The 15,459-nt window shown below is 38.0% G+C and overlaps 1 pseudogene; it reads right to left on the bottom strand.

The window, feature by feature from the left end:
- Window positions 1–8,596: 8,596 nt before the first annotated feature.
- On the bottom strand, window positions 8,597–8,715 carry LOC112485903 (annotated as a pseudogene).
- Between the last annotated feature and the right edge of the window lie 6,744 nt (window positions 8,716–15,459).

The raw sequence follows: 15,459 nt of genomic DNA, 5'->3' as shown, positions 1-15,459 counted from the left end.
ACCATAGAAGAAGTGTGGGCATGGATAACTGAAAGAAAGCTATGTAAGGTGATTTACATATACCACTTAATTATTACTAACACTCATAAAAGGTCATTATTTCCATTTTATTGATGATGAAAAAAAGGGAGGTTCATAGTAGTTAGGAACCTTCCAAGGTCCCATAATAAGAAATAATAAGATCCAGTAATGAGACCCAGGTCTGTTTGACATTATACTATTTCAAAATTATTTTACTTCACTCATTTCCCAACTTCCTCCAGTGCATACTGCCATTCAATAGTTAGTCTAGAGAGTATATGTAACAACAGGGAAGAAAAAGGATAAAAGGTTTCAGTCTGGCAGAGAAATTCAAAGGAAGGTACAGAGAACTAAAGTCTCTAACTAAAAAACAAACAAATTGAAAAATTCCTCCAATCATCAAGGTTTAGATTTGGAGAAAGCTTTAGACAAGATCTCTGTACTGATCACTTTTGATAAGCAGGAGACCTGCAAACACATGCAGTCTCGTGAATCCTGCTCTGGATTTGTAAATTTAGAGACTCAAATTTTCTGTCATGTTGTATTAATTTTGGCAAAACTCTCAAAATTTCCAAATATTTGTTTGCTCTAAAATGAAAGTCTATCTCAAAGAGATATTGGAGTGATTAATTTAAATAATGTCACCATCTAAAAGAGATCAGTACAGTGCAGGCCCCCTATAAATGTTAACTCCTTCTTTCTCCTCTACCAATAAGGAGAACATGAAAAGAAACTCTGACGAGGGTAAGGTTCTAAGAGAGAGAATCAGAGCCTGGCTTTACTCTCGCTACTGTACTCCACACTCAAAAGTCTTGGGGTTAAAAATATTTGGGTTCATAAGCCTCAAATGCATTCCCCTGCTCATGTCATCTGAAGCATTTCTGGATGGAGCAAAAGACTACTTTGATTTTTTTTAAGTTAATATTAAACGGACTTCTATTTCTAGGGTTTTGGTTTTTTTGCCTTTCGGTAGTCATTATAATACTCTTCCTTAATTTTAGTAACTATTAGCTCACATATTGCATATGTGACTTCCTTGTTTCCTAAAGAATTATGATGCTTTAGCCATAAAGATCTACTTGAGGGACATGACACTACATGGTCCCCAGGTAGTCTAAAATTTAGAGATCGTAAAGATTCTAAAATTAAAGTATAGTAGGAAAAATTCAGTCAAAGGGATAGGCCAAGACTTCTAAATACCATTTTATTAAACAGGCTTATTGATTCCTTAAGTGGTAGCAATTTTCTGCCATATTTATAACTTTCTTAAGTTGAAGTCCAATAAGAACTTCAATCAATCAACAAAGAATTTATTGATCTCCTGTGTCATGTAGCTTGTGTCTGACATTCTTGGTTATAAATCCTGGCTTTAATTACTATCTTTATAATGCTGAAAGAAAGCCCTAAATTTTCTTGAGTCTCAATGCTCTTATATTCAGAATACTGAAATAATGACTTGTTCCTTAGAGTGATACTGTGAGGAAAAAGTTAGATAATTCTATGGAGTCATAGTCTAGATATATTTATCTTTTTATGTAATTTCAAATACATGTACTTGGTAGAGTCAAAGAGAGAAGGGAAGGAGGAGAAAATGAGATAGAAAAAATTTTAAATAATGTCAGTAATTTCTACGGACAGAGTATTTGTGTTCCCCTCCAAATTCATATGTTTAAGCCTTAATCACTAATGTGACTGCATTTGGATGTGAGATCTTTGGGAGGTAATTAGGTTTGGATGAGGTCATAGGGATGGAGCCCTCATAGTATGATTGGAACCCTTATAATGATACCTGAGCTCTCTCTCTGCCATGCGAGACAACCTGGAAGATGTTCCATGTGCTGGCAGAACTGACCATGTGCTGGCAGCCTAATCTCAGATTACTCCATTTCTAGAATTGTGAGAAATAAATGTATTTTGTTTGAGCCACCTAAACTATGGTATTCTTGTTACAGCAGCCCAAACTGACTGATAGTGGTTTTACCTGATATCCACTCAATGAACTGTCCTAGGGCAAACATAAGAATCTGCTATTTCCTTGGATAAACTCAGTTTCCACTTGCCTTACCCATTTTGAGCATCTTATTATACAGGCTGTTATTCTAAAGTTGAAAGAGGTATATATATTTTTTCTAACATAGTTCTTAAATGAATGAAAGTCAGCTACCTCATTACTTGTCTAAATTACGAAATAACAATCTGCTTCTGTGATAAAGAACAACAACAAAAAAAAACTAGTTCTATTGGTCTTACTATGAGATTTTTTTTGACTATCTATAATGTGAAGTTTTTGTTTTGTTGTTTTGTTTTACCTTTCCTGGAAAATCAGGTAGAACTCATGATGTTAGGAACACAAAAACCAACTCAAAATCCTTAAGCAATAAAAAATCTGTTGTTTTTCAGTCCTGTGTTAGAGATAACTCAGGACTTAAACAATGCTCCTGAGACACAGGTCTTTTCCACCATTCCATAGCTCTGCATTTTCAGTGTTGTGTGGATTCATATGAAGATCTTTCCTTCTTGATTTTCAAAAGGTTGCTGAAGCTATGGAAAGAAGAATTTTACTTTTCTTATAGCTGAAACCAAAGCCCAGAAATTGTGTCTTGATTGTTTGCTTGAGTCATGCAACATCCCTGAATGACTGTAGCCAAGGGGATGGAATTCCTGATTAATTTAATTCAACCAGGGCCCATTCTGGAGTTATGATAAAATATCCCATCCAAATTCCACATGGCTGAGAAATAAGGGGTTACGTTATAAAGGCAACCTGATGCTGGGGAAAAGGCTAACAAATAATCAACATATATGCTGACTTTAGAGTTGAATTTCTACATAAACTCGATAGGCAACATGTAAAAATATCTCACTTTGCATTGGGCACACACGGGTTGATGTCCTGTCTGCTCCCTTGTCTTTGCTGTAATTGGATTTCTTATCTTGTGTTAGGCCCAGAAGAGAATACTCCCCACCAAAAAAAAAAAAAAAAAAAAGTAAAAAACAATCTGCCCTCAAAGATTGGTCTCCATAAAGGAAACAGAACAATTTGTGAGAACATAAAATGATGTGCTAAATTGAGTAGTACAGATATTGAAGCATTTTAAATTTCTGGCTTTGTCATACATTATGAATAAAATATTCCAAATCACTGCCTTACATTTTGTGGGTATGTTTTAAAAATAGGGTGGGTTTCACAGTGCAATTCCAAAATTGGATCAGAAAGGCTATAAAGTAGTACAAATTTCAGAGGTAAGCAGACCTAAAGATGAATGTATTCATTTAACTTCCCTGAGATTATTATAGTAGAGATTATAAATATCTACTCATGGAATATTGAGAGGATTAAATGAGGAGATGCACCTAGCACCCTGCCAAGCGCAAAACAAATAATAAATAACTATTATTGTTATTACCATAATTTGTGTCTGGCACTCTGATTTGGCAAACAGTCTCTTCCACAGAAGCAATAAGGATCATATAAACATGAAAGTTTGACATTTTGTGTTGAACCAGAGACTTGCTGCACATACACACATACCCCACTTCTTTGCAGAGTTGGCTGTGGACCCAACAGCTCATGGATCAAGACATCAAAAGTTGCAGTCTGCAAACCCAACACTCAAGTACAGAAAGAAATGTTGCCCACTCCATGGCATTCTACTTCATCCAGTCCCCGTCTATACACATAATTTGCATAAGTAGGTGGTATCAACCCCTTAATCAAGCGTGACTCATTTCTTCCCCAATATATGAATCAAAAAGAATAGTACATAACCAGACCCCCAGGCATTGGCTGGGTAATGCCATTCTTCCAGGAAATTAAAGAAATATACATTAAACATTCAAATGTATTACAGAGAGGGAATTCTGTTTGATGGAGCCATTCCATTGTTTTTTCAGAAACTGTCACAGAAATTGCTAATTACAGAAGTTCACAAGGATTTTAACCACTGAAGCAAAACAAGTCAATCAGACAGGAAGAAACAAAGGACATCTACAAATCTCTTTCCTTCTGAAGGGTCCTCAACTTATTTATTCAAAAATGTGGTCCACTCTCAGCAGTATACTCTCCTAGCTTTTTTTGTGTCTGGGTATGATTTCTGTCTTTGCTAGCAAGCTAGAAACAGCCTCTTCTCTTTAATGTGTGCATGTGTTTGTGGGGGTGGAGAGTAAAAAAGAAATAAAAAGCAAATGGAGGCAGACGGAGGGAGATAGCTCCCACAATTCCCCAGGCTTGTAAAGGTACGCAAGGCTCACTCAAGACTGAGATGCCCATGCTGGTCTCCCCCATTCTTCTGGCCACCCTGATTGTGAGTCATGACCAGAATCTCCACCCTCTCCACAGGTGAGTAGGTGATTGTTTGGGCTAGAAGCAAATTGACACAGTCACTACTGCAATATACAACATCTACTGTAAGTTCCTGTGTGCCTGTTATCTCCAAAACAGCTCTTGGTATTTTATCAATGTATTCACTGAGGGAGAATTATCATCGAGAAAACACATGTGATCTTGACAAATCTCTTTCTCCATCGCCTGCCAGTGCTAAAAGTGCCATCTTTTGAAAATGTTTACATTTCTTTTTTAATAAACGAAGATGCTCATTTCCACCTTCCCCTGAGTTTTACTTCTTCATTCCCCTTCTGTTTTAAGTTTGATTTCTTCTTCTAGAGTTAGGTATTATTCATGAAAACAATATTTACAAAGACGAGTTTCATTCAAGGCAATCACAGTTCATTTAGCCCCAGGGCCAGATGACTAAGGTTACAGGACCCTGTGGGTGTCCCTAAGAGAGGAGGCAAGAACTTAACCCATGAGTCAAGAAGAGATTTTCCTGAGATAACTTATTTCCCATCACTGATGTTGGTATCAGCAGCTGCTTTAGAATTAGAATCCATTCCAAGTGTTCACCCTTATGGGGGTGGAAAATGGGATTGGGCAGCCAAGAGTTATTTGAATGATTCAACTAACAACCACCCAACTGTGCTAGGTGGTTACCAAGCAACAGTCTCAAAAGCTTCCTGGCAGTTCTCTTTAGGATTTCTCTCCCCTTTCCAGTCAATCCCTCTTAGCTTAGCCTGTGCTTTCTGCATGTATTAACTTCCCCTTTCTGCTCTTTCTGAATTTTTATTTGCTCTTAATGACATTACAAGTGCCATCTCCTCTCCAAAGTCCTTCACTGCTCTGTCACGCTCCATAGCAGAGAGAGAAGGGAGGTGAAAAGTAATATAACTGGCCCACATCATCTTTTTGAGTCACAAAAGCACACAAGTCAGAGGTCTCTAGCCTCCCCTTACTTTGGTTTGTAAGTCCACCATTTTCTTTACTTAGATGAGGTCAAGATTATGGTACCAACATGGAATAAAACATGGGAATTTAGAGCAGTGGGATTTATTTCATAAAGAGTGAAATATTTCTGGGAGACAAGGCAATATAAAATCTTTGCCCCCTTCACAGTTCTCAAGCCTGTGTTCCATTCCCTAGAAACAAGTTGCTTCCTGACTGGCATATAAAGAAAATATATCTCAAATTAAGGGATTTTACAGGAAAATATATGACTAAAAGTTAATCAAACAATCAATAAAACTAAAGAAAAGTTAGATTTGACTATATTCTATCACTTCTAATAAAAAAATTTTCCATTTGAGTTTTACTTTGTACCTTTTCAAGGAGTTTTAACACAAATTTGCTCATTTTTAGTGGGCATAGCATGATCTCTGGTGTGTTAAGGACTAGGTTTCAGTCCCATTTCTCTGATTATTCACTATAAAGCTTTGGCAGAACTATTTGATCATTTTAAATTTCCTTTATTGGTAAAATGGGAATATGAGTACTAGTTAACATTTATTAAGCATTCCTATGTACTACGCATTGTGTGATAAGCTTTATATAGGCTACCACATTTAATACTCATGAAGTTAGTCCCAGTTTGTAGATTGTGAAGATGATAATACTAATTGAATTTATCATGAGCATCTATTAAAGGGCCCTTTATACGTGAGGTAGATACTATTATTAAATTCTATTACAAGATTAGATGACTGAAGCACTAAGAAAGTAAGTCTGCGCATTCATTCATCTTATAAATACTGGATTCCAACACTGCTCTTTCTCCAAAGCTTGTGCTCTTAACCAGAATGCACCACTATCCTAAAAATACCTGCAGCTCAAGTACCATGTGTTTGTTGGGAGGAACCAATGAGACTATAAAAGTGAAAAGGTTTGGATGCTATAACTCTCTATATCAGGGATGGGAAATGTATGACATCATGTCACCTCTGTCCACTGAAGACATTGCTAATTGCAAACTATGGCCCTGTAGTGGACCAGATCCTGCCACCTGTTTATATAAATAAAATTTTATTGGAACATCCATTTGTCTATGTATTCTCTTGGCTGCTTTGGGGCTGCAACGGCAGAGATAAATCCCAGCAACAGAGATCATATGGTCTGCAAAGCCTAAAATATTTACTTTTTGGCCCTACACAGAAAAAAAAAATTACCAACTCCTGGATTAGAGTATAATTTTCTACTAACCAATACTCAGTTTCATAGTCATCAATAAATTGCTTCTGGGATCCACTACCCAGTTGACTGAAATATGACAAAGAAATAAACCTACTAGCTATTCCTGTGATCTAAAAGTATCAATTAATACTAGTAAATCAGATACAGAAACTGAATCACTAATACATCAATGGACTCAGGTAAGGTCTCCAGAATACCTAGTCGCATTTGGGAACTTGGGTTTCTTTTTGCCTGAGCGTCTCCTTCTTAAACTTGGGGTGGAAAGTTCTCTTCTCTAACCATGGGAATCACTCAGTTAAGGAGTATTTCTGACCCAGCAATGGAAAGGGGGCAGAGTGGTGAAGATACTGTGCAAACTACATTCTCATCACTTTATTTCTGGAGATCCTCCTATATGTGGCCCCTGCAGACGTCAATATTGCACTATGACTAACTCTGCCACCTAATGCACCAAGTCAGATTCACCATATACCTAAATACGGAAGGAAAAATGCAGATGAGAGAGATCCATCTGAAAATCTTGAGGAGAAAGAAGTGTATAGAGAATGAAGAAGGTAAGGTGGAGCATGTTGCCCATTCTGGAACATTCAGAAATTCTATTTCAAGTCAACTTTCAATCTTGTTCCTAAATGCGAGGCATAAAATGATGATAGCACAGCTATCTTAACCTTGGGAGGGACAATTTTTAAAGTGTATGACTTCAGCCATATACACGGGGCTGAAGAGCAGTGATGTAGTATATGTAGAGCAATGTCCAATAGCTTATCTGAAAGGAATACTGGGCATGCAGATTTCCAAGACACCCACACCTTGGAGATAATGCCAGTGAGTTAATCAAATACTTTTCTGCCTGCACAACTGTGATACCTAAAGCTGCTAGGAACATCATTTTTAGACATCCGTGGGAGGGATTCTTTTTTGTAACTCTGCATTTCTTTAACTCCCACCACATGTCTAGGCTTGCCTTCCAGAGACACATGCTGCCACCTTTTCCGAGCATCTTTTTTTTCTCTTTTATTTTGACCATGGACTAAGAGGCCCTCCGAGGACCAATTGCAGTAAATGCTAAAACAGTGATCATGATGTCTCTGGCACTACATGAATTGACCTGCGTGCAAGTCCTGTTGGGTACCCAGGAATTGAGCCCACCATTCCCACTTCCCCCAAACCTGCTTTTGTACCAGCCTCCCAGGCATCATCAGTTCCCTCAAGCATCCAGCTAAAACAAAGGGTCAGTCAATTCTGACACCTTTAGCTGAATGTCTATTATGAGTCAAATGCTAAGAGGATGGTGGGGCACAAGGCATAGAACCAGCATTCAGGAAGACAACATTCTGATGGGTCAGCAAGATAGTTAGAACATGCAAAAGAGTGGGCTAAGTGCTATGATAGGAGTAAACACAAGAGAAGATGCAATCACACAGAGGGGAGGGAGTGTCAGAGAAGGCTTCCAAGAAGGTATATTTAAGCTGAGGTATCAAACATAAATGAGATCTGGCCAAGAAAAGATAGTAGAGAGAAAACCTCCAGCCACAAGACACAGCATGTAAAAAACCCGGAGGAAAAAGAAAGCATTTTGGAACTGCAGAAAAGCAGATAGAATTAGTTAGATAATAGGCATATAAGCTCAATGGTCAGAAATATCTGAATCTGAATCTCAATTCTGTGACTTTGAAAAAGTTACTTAACCTTTCTGTGCCTCAATTTCCTCATCTATAAAATGGATATGATAATAGTACCACCTATATAAAGTTGTGAGGATTAAACACATACAATGCAAGTGACACATAATAAGCACTCAAAAACTGGCAGCTATTATTACATTAATGTAATAACATTATTTTATTATAATTTATTCATATTATCATTATTACTATTATTTTTAATATTAAAATGTTATTTTTGTTATTAAGCCTCTAAGTCTCAACTGAAAAAAACTGAGAATAACAATACCTACCTTCCTGAAATTTTTTAAGTGAGGCAAACCTTGGTTGACCTTACAGATTGCAAGGACATTGTCAGCTTACAATACTTTATTTTTTATTATTTTTTTAATGCCTACAGCACCTGGTGTTCCTAGGTGGTCTCCCATACAAGTACTAACCAGGTCTGACCCTGCTTAGCTTCCAAGATCAGATGGGATCAGGCTTGTTCAGGGTGCCATGACCATAGACCCTTCCTGAATTTTTACAAAGATTAAATAAATGATTAAATGATGCCTAGCTTTAAGTAAAAATATAAAATAATAATAGATAACTCTATAAAGAATGTTTCACCTGCAAATAACAGAAGACTGTCTTGCAGAGTCAATATAAAAACAATAAAAATCAATAATAGGGAGTATTTTCCTTACATAAAAAGAAACTTGGATATAGGTGCCTACTAGTGTTTAGTAGACTGATGGTGTTTGGGCTGGCATTTCTGCAATTCTCTTGAAATTTCCCTTTGCTTGTGGCTTCCATCACAAATGGTGGCTTTGATTCTTGACGTTAGATCCATATTTAAGAAAGAAAAAAAAATGCAGATGTGTTCCCCTCGAACAGAGAAGTGCGGCTTCCCTAGAAACCTTGAGGAGACTTCCACCTACAACAATTTGACCAGAGCTGCACTGGGTGACTACGTCTGATTCAAAAGGCTGGAAAGTGAGCATTTATCTACGCATATTGCCTTTCAATTCAGTTGGGGTTTTGTCAGCAAGGATGGTGAGAATGGATATTAAGTAGGCAATCAACAATTTCTGCCATAGTATTACTACTTACACTTTCAGGTGCCAAGCTCTGTGTTGAGAGCTTTATATGAATGATTTCATTTACTCTTTACTTTTAATGAGATGAGGTGTTTATTAATAGTAATAGTGTTATTGTTGTTGCTTAATGGGTAAGGAGATAGAGGCACAGAAAGAGAGTGATTTGGACACCATCACACATCTTCTAGGTGGTGAAGGTGGTCTCAAAGCCTGACAGCTTGACTCCGGGGCAATGAGAAAAAAAATATTCATAGGGTCTCTCAAAGATGTACTCATAACTATGAGCTATTATCATGGTTGGAATATACAAGCTTTCCCCTTCTGAACTGCCATCTCACAACTCTGGCACTCAACTTTTTACAAGTACAAGCATCTATGTTAAATACTGTACCCATCTCGCATATGCACCGTTCTGTCCCATTCCCTCCCTTGACTGTGCTTCTTGAGTTAGGCATCACATCCTAAACTTCTTTAACTCTACCTCACTATCAATGTTTTGCTCTGAGCAAACCCAAAAGAATGGTGCTAATCCAGTATAGCAACTAGAGTTTTTTTTTAATTCAACAGGCCTGCAGTCCTGCTTTCTTAGGCATAGGATCTGTCCCTTAGCAGCCTCAAAGTGGTAGTACTGGAAGGAGAAGGGACTATATTTAATCTAAGGACTCGTGGCTGGAAACAGACTTCACAAATGCCACCTCATCTCAGCTAGAGTAACACCTTCAACTCCTCTCTTGCTCCTCTTGTTAAGCTCCTTTCATTGTTAATTTGAGGATCTGAAATCGGAAAAATTCTGTTTCTTGTTAGGAATAGCATAATAGGAATATATGGCATCAATGTCTTGGTCTAAGATCTATGAGGCTGGGAATACGTATCTCTATTAAATATCAGTAACTTAAACTCTATTATGGTATATAATACTGTGCCATAAGAGAAAGCATGTGCCTGGACCTGATACAGATCCACTTAAATAGAAAACAAAAAAACAAAACTAAATCTTTATGCCTCTGTTTCTCATTAGACCTGAAGTGCACGGGAATAATTTGGACTCAGTGAGTATCACACAGTAGATGCTATTTGCTTGCCAGAAGTTACTTTTTATTAATCTTGTTTCTGCAGAGGTCCACCTAGCATTGCCCCCTTTGCATTGGAACCTTGTGGTCAAGCAATTAATAGCAGCCTCGGTGGTTGTCCTTGTTCTGATGACCTACCACTCCAGGCAACTCCTTCAGTGAGGATACTCCAGGCAGAATCCTGCCCTCGGATAAACAACTTCACAATAAAATGAGACTTTTCAAGGTAGAAAAGAGACCACAAAGAGAGGAATGGAAAGGAGGCACTGTGTATTATACTTAAAACACAGAAACTGAATATACGTGGGTTTGAATCCTAATACCTAAGTACTATCTGTGTGAATTGTGGCAAGTTACTTAATCTCTCAGAGCCTCATTTTCTTCATCTGTAAAACAGGAAGAATATAATGCTAATATCTGACAGAATAAACTTTAAGTTAAGGTAGTGTCTGGTACACAGACATTGAGCAAATGGTAGTCATTTACATGAGTGACACAAGGCAGAAGCATTAACACAGTGTACAGTTCAGCACAGGAATCTGATCCCAGGGGAACCACGAGACCCAAGGGAAGTCTCTTCTTACTGGAAATGGTTTCTCTGAGCTCATTTTATCCATGTCTTGCCTTTCTCTCTCCTCAGCTAGAGCTGCTATTCTGAAATATTCACGTGCTGGCCCCCTACTCTCTTATCCAAAGCTACCTGTCAGAGCCCATTTGCCCATTAGCTCTGGGAAATTTTTGGTTACAATTGCACTGTCGGTGAGATCGATCAGAGGGATCAGCTGGACACTCTTCTCCTGCTGTGACTAATCAGACAGGTACATCACCCTGAGTTATCTGAAAAAGTCAGAGCCTTGTGGGTCTGCTTATAAGAAAGCGGAGTGCTTTCTATTGTCATCAGCAACTTCTCCGTGAATAATCTTACCTGCTAGGAGAAATGGATTAGCTACAGACTGTGACTGGAGTCCCTAAGCCTAGTGGACCTGGGCTGAGTAGGATGTGATGAGACCGTTAGAGGGGATGGAAGGATCAAATTTTATAGCTGAGTAGAATACTTTTCAGCCTAATGATTTTTGTTTTAAATAATCTGCTTTGGCCATTTGAATTACACACTGTACATTTTCTCTGTGCTGACCTCGGCCTCCAGCTATTTCAGTTCAATTTGCTGTGGTTTGTCTCAGTTTCCCTGTTAAAGGTATTAGAGGTATTCCCTGTATTAGGCATGCCAACTTCCTTCACCAAGTAGCTACTGCATGACACAAGTTCATAAGATCTGTCCGTGTTTTCCCCGAAGATTAAAACCTGACAGCTGCGAGTCATAAATATATTTTAAACAAAAAGTAGTTTACCCAGTCACAGCCACCTGGCCTTGCACCATGGGGAAGGAGAGAAGGAAGAGGCAGAATTCCCATTTCCGTAAGGAGAACAGTATACACGCACAGGAAGTTGCAATTCTGACTGGTACTGAAGCACAGTGGATATTAGAAGACATCTTTGGAAGGAAAATTTTTTTTTATTTGTTTGACATAAAAATGGATTCAGAGTTTTCAAAACAGGAAAATTGGCTAATTAACCAGTCTTATTTTTGAATATTTTGATAGTCTGAGTATCTACAGACTGCAAGCCAACTCTAAAATCCTATATGCTTTTCAAAGATCATCTCAATGTGTCAATTTTCTTTCATTTTGGAAAAAAAAACAAAAGTTTTCTCAGAGCATATGGAAAGTATTATATCTTTTCTGCAAAGTTATAGGCCAGCATTAAGTACTTTCCTTTAAATAAAAATGTTTTAAAAGCAAGGAAAATTGTGTTTTTCTTCACGGTTGAGCAGCACTTCAATGACAACAAAAAAAAACCGTCCTCTGAGATTAAAGATTGTTCCAGACATCTAATTTCTCAGGGCGTAGATTTCTTGCAGCCAAAAATGAAATGAACTCTGGGATCAAGAAGAAAGCTTTCCAAAGTCCCAGTCTATAGCTGAGTTGACTTGCCCAGCATGACATATTTGGGAAATCCAATCATTTAAAAATAACGAATGTTCTCTTAAAGAGAAGGTAACCTCTAATATCATTAGGGCCCCCTATGTTGCTCTGATTGTTATACTCTTTTCTTCTTATCTATAATCTGATAACCAGTGGGAAGCCAGGAGAAGAAAGACATCCCGAATACCAGACATCAATCAAGGAATGAGCTGTACTACAATGACAACTCAGTGGGCAGTTTTGAAAGTTTATGTCATGAGCCAACATAAAATGTAATCATCTCGGGAGTCAGGGCATCTTACGGAATAGCAAGAAGCCTTGCTTGAGCAGCAGGAAAATGATTTATCGATGTGGATGGCGGTAGCATAGATAAAAATCTTCACCATTTTAAAAATGGTCTTGAGAAACAATTCAGAAAAAAAAGAGGGCCTTACATAACATTTACATGGGGAATGTGTCTCAAAGGGCAGCATAGGAAAATTTAGAACAAAGAGCAGGCGGCACGCTCCTGGGCCACCATTTGCACATCTTTCCTAGTATAAGATCTGGCTAGCCCCACTGAACTGTGGAAGACCACTGCAAAAGGTATATCTTCTTTTAGAGTCCAAAGGATTTCTTTATGTTTGAGTATGCATATATTTTTTTTCTACCATTGACAATCCAATTAGATTACTTCTCAGTTATTGGGCTTACCCCCATCTTTTTCTGAAGTTCCAGAAGTTACTGAGTTTATCATTGATCTTCTGACACAAACTGGCCAGACGGCAAAAGCAAAGAATGCTCAAATGAGCTAGATCCACAGTACAGAGAGAGACAGTCGATTACATTTTCTTACTCCTCTAAGTTCCAGTTATGTAAGATGGTCCCATATCCCAGCACATTCTCTCTTGCAAAGCTATGATGTTCTCCTTTTTACTCACTATAATCTAGGTACTTAGTTGTGTTTATTTATGTGAATACAGGTTTGTTATGTCTATTTTCTGATACTAACAGCTTCTTTCCTAAGATAACCCTCCTAAGCCATTTTCAGTCATTGCTATTGTCAATAGCAATGCCATCGATTACCCTTCCCAAACATAACTAAAAGGCAGGAACTGTGCTAAGTGCTTTCTACACATAATTCCATTAATTCTCACAACTACCTTGTGAGAAAGATAATATTATCCCCATGTTATGTAAAATAGAATTTAGGCTAAAAGACATGAAATAACATGCCCAAGTTCACCCAGTTAGCAAGTAACAGGATTTGAATTTGATCCTAGTCTGCCTGAATTCAAGCCTGTCTTTGAGGTAGTATAGCAAGGCTGAGTTTCAATCTCTCCTGTAACTTTGATCCATTTCCTGGTTAGAGTTTTACACTGTAGTGACCAAAGCCCTTCATGCACTACCCACCAAAGGAAAACTGCAGTTTACTTTGAATTTACGGGGTTGAGGAGAGCCTGTAACTGCAACAATCTAAAAGTGACCTTGTAATAAAAATGCTTTGAAAACCTCAGCCCCACACTATGTTCTGACCATACTAAACCGCTTATTCTAGTTGGACCCTGCTTTACACTTGCTTTTCTGTTTACCTATAATTTCCTTCTTAAAATTTACAAAACGCCCAGCCTTTCCTCATTCTAACACTTAATGTGAATTTTCAACAGCATATTTATTATCAGTATTACTGAGAAGATTTGTTCCCTCCAAAGCCCTCTGCCAAATATAGGCTTCCTGCATGTGCTAACATCCTGTGTTTGGGTTCACTTGTCTGTATGTTTAATGCCGAAGCCTGTTCCCTCGGGATACTCCATGCTTTCTGGCCCATAGCCTTGTAAACTAATTCCTTTGCTTTTTGCTTCAAACAAGGTGGAGCATAGCAAATAAAAGATTTTTTAAAGTCCTTTACAGAATGTGAGCTTAACAGAGCTCCCTTCCTACCTACATTACCCCTATCCTCAATTGAATAGAGATATAGACACTATCACAGTTCCTATGTTATATGCCCTGGTTATTTAACTATTTTATGGTCCATTTCCATATCAAAGAAATAGCTTTCTACTGACTCATAACTCTTAAATTTGAAGATCTCAGATTCTCTTTAGTCTTTTTCCACAGAATTATAAAAGATACTTTGGACATTCTGACACTTGAATAGGGAAAAAAAAATGAGTGCTAGTACTCTTCTACCCAGAAAGTTCAGTTAATCCTTGGGACTCTGATGTAGCTTATAACATCTATGTAGTTGGTTAGTGTTCCATCTACTAATGGGAGCACTTCAAAGTAACTTTGTTATGCAGATTACAGCACTAGCACTGGTAAAGATATTAGAAGCCATGGTCTCTGCATTCAAGGAAATTGCATAGCTCTGCTACAGAAATTCTGACCATAATGATGGAAGATAACACTTACTGAGTGTTTACAAGGCACCAGGCACTGTGTTAAGTACCTTACATGCATTCTCTTCCTTAGTCTCAATAACCCTATAGGGTGAAATAATCATTAGCTTTCATTCAATTGGAGGCAACAGGCACAGAAAGGTTAAAGAATGTGCCCCTGCTATGACAACCAGTGAAGGCACCGAGTCCAGATCTGGAGCCTATGCTAGAATTTACTAAAGAACTGCTGGAATGGACCTCTACTGCATCCAAACAGAGTGAAACACAAGGAGAGTTTACTAGAAAATGACATAATAAGGAAGACTCCAGACTGGACAAGAGACCATTTTCCTAAGTACAAAGGATTGGTTTTATCCTATTTATTCATTTTATCCTATTTATTCACTGAACTTACTTAGTTTGTACTAGGCACTGTTGTAGATGTTGATGATATATCAGTAATAAAAGGCAAAAACCTCTCACATCCCTGTGGAGGCAATCAGATAATAATCATAGATATTTAAGATAGGTGATAGCACTATGAGAAAAAGCAGAGGGAAAGGGGGATAGTGAGCCCCAGGATGCAAGAGATCAGGGAGATGAGGAAAAACCAGAATGAAGAATGAGAAAATGTGCTCAGTGAAGTAGGAGGAACAACAGGAGAGTCTGATATCCTAGAAGCGAAGTGGAAAAAAGACTTCCAAGCAGGTGAGGGTAATCAATTGTGTTCAATGCTGCGGTTTTCTGATATGTGCCTTTGGGA

Source organism: Pteropus alecto, unplaced genomic scaffold (genome assembly GCF_000325575.1).
Source record: "Pteropus alecto unplaced genomic scaffold, ASM32557v1 scaffold25, whole genome shotgun sequence".
NCBI classification, from domain to species: Eukaryota; Metazoa; Chordata; class Mammalia; order Chiroptera; family Pteropodidae; genus Pteropus; species Pteropus alecto.
This window is presented reverse-complemented; position numbering and strand designations above follow the sequence as displayed.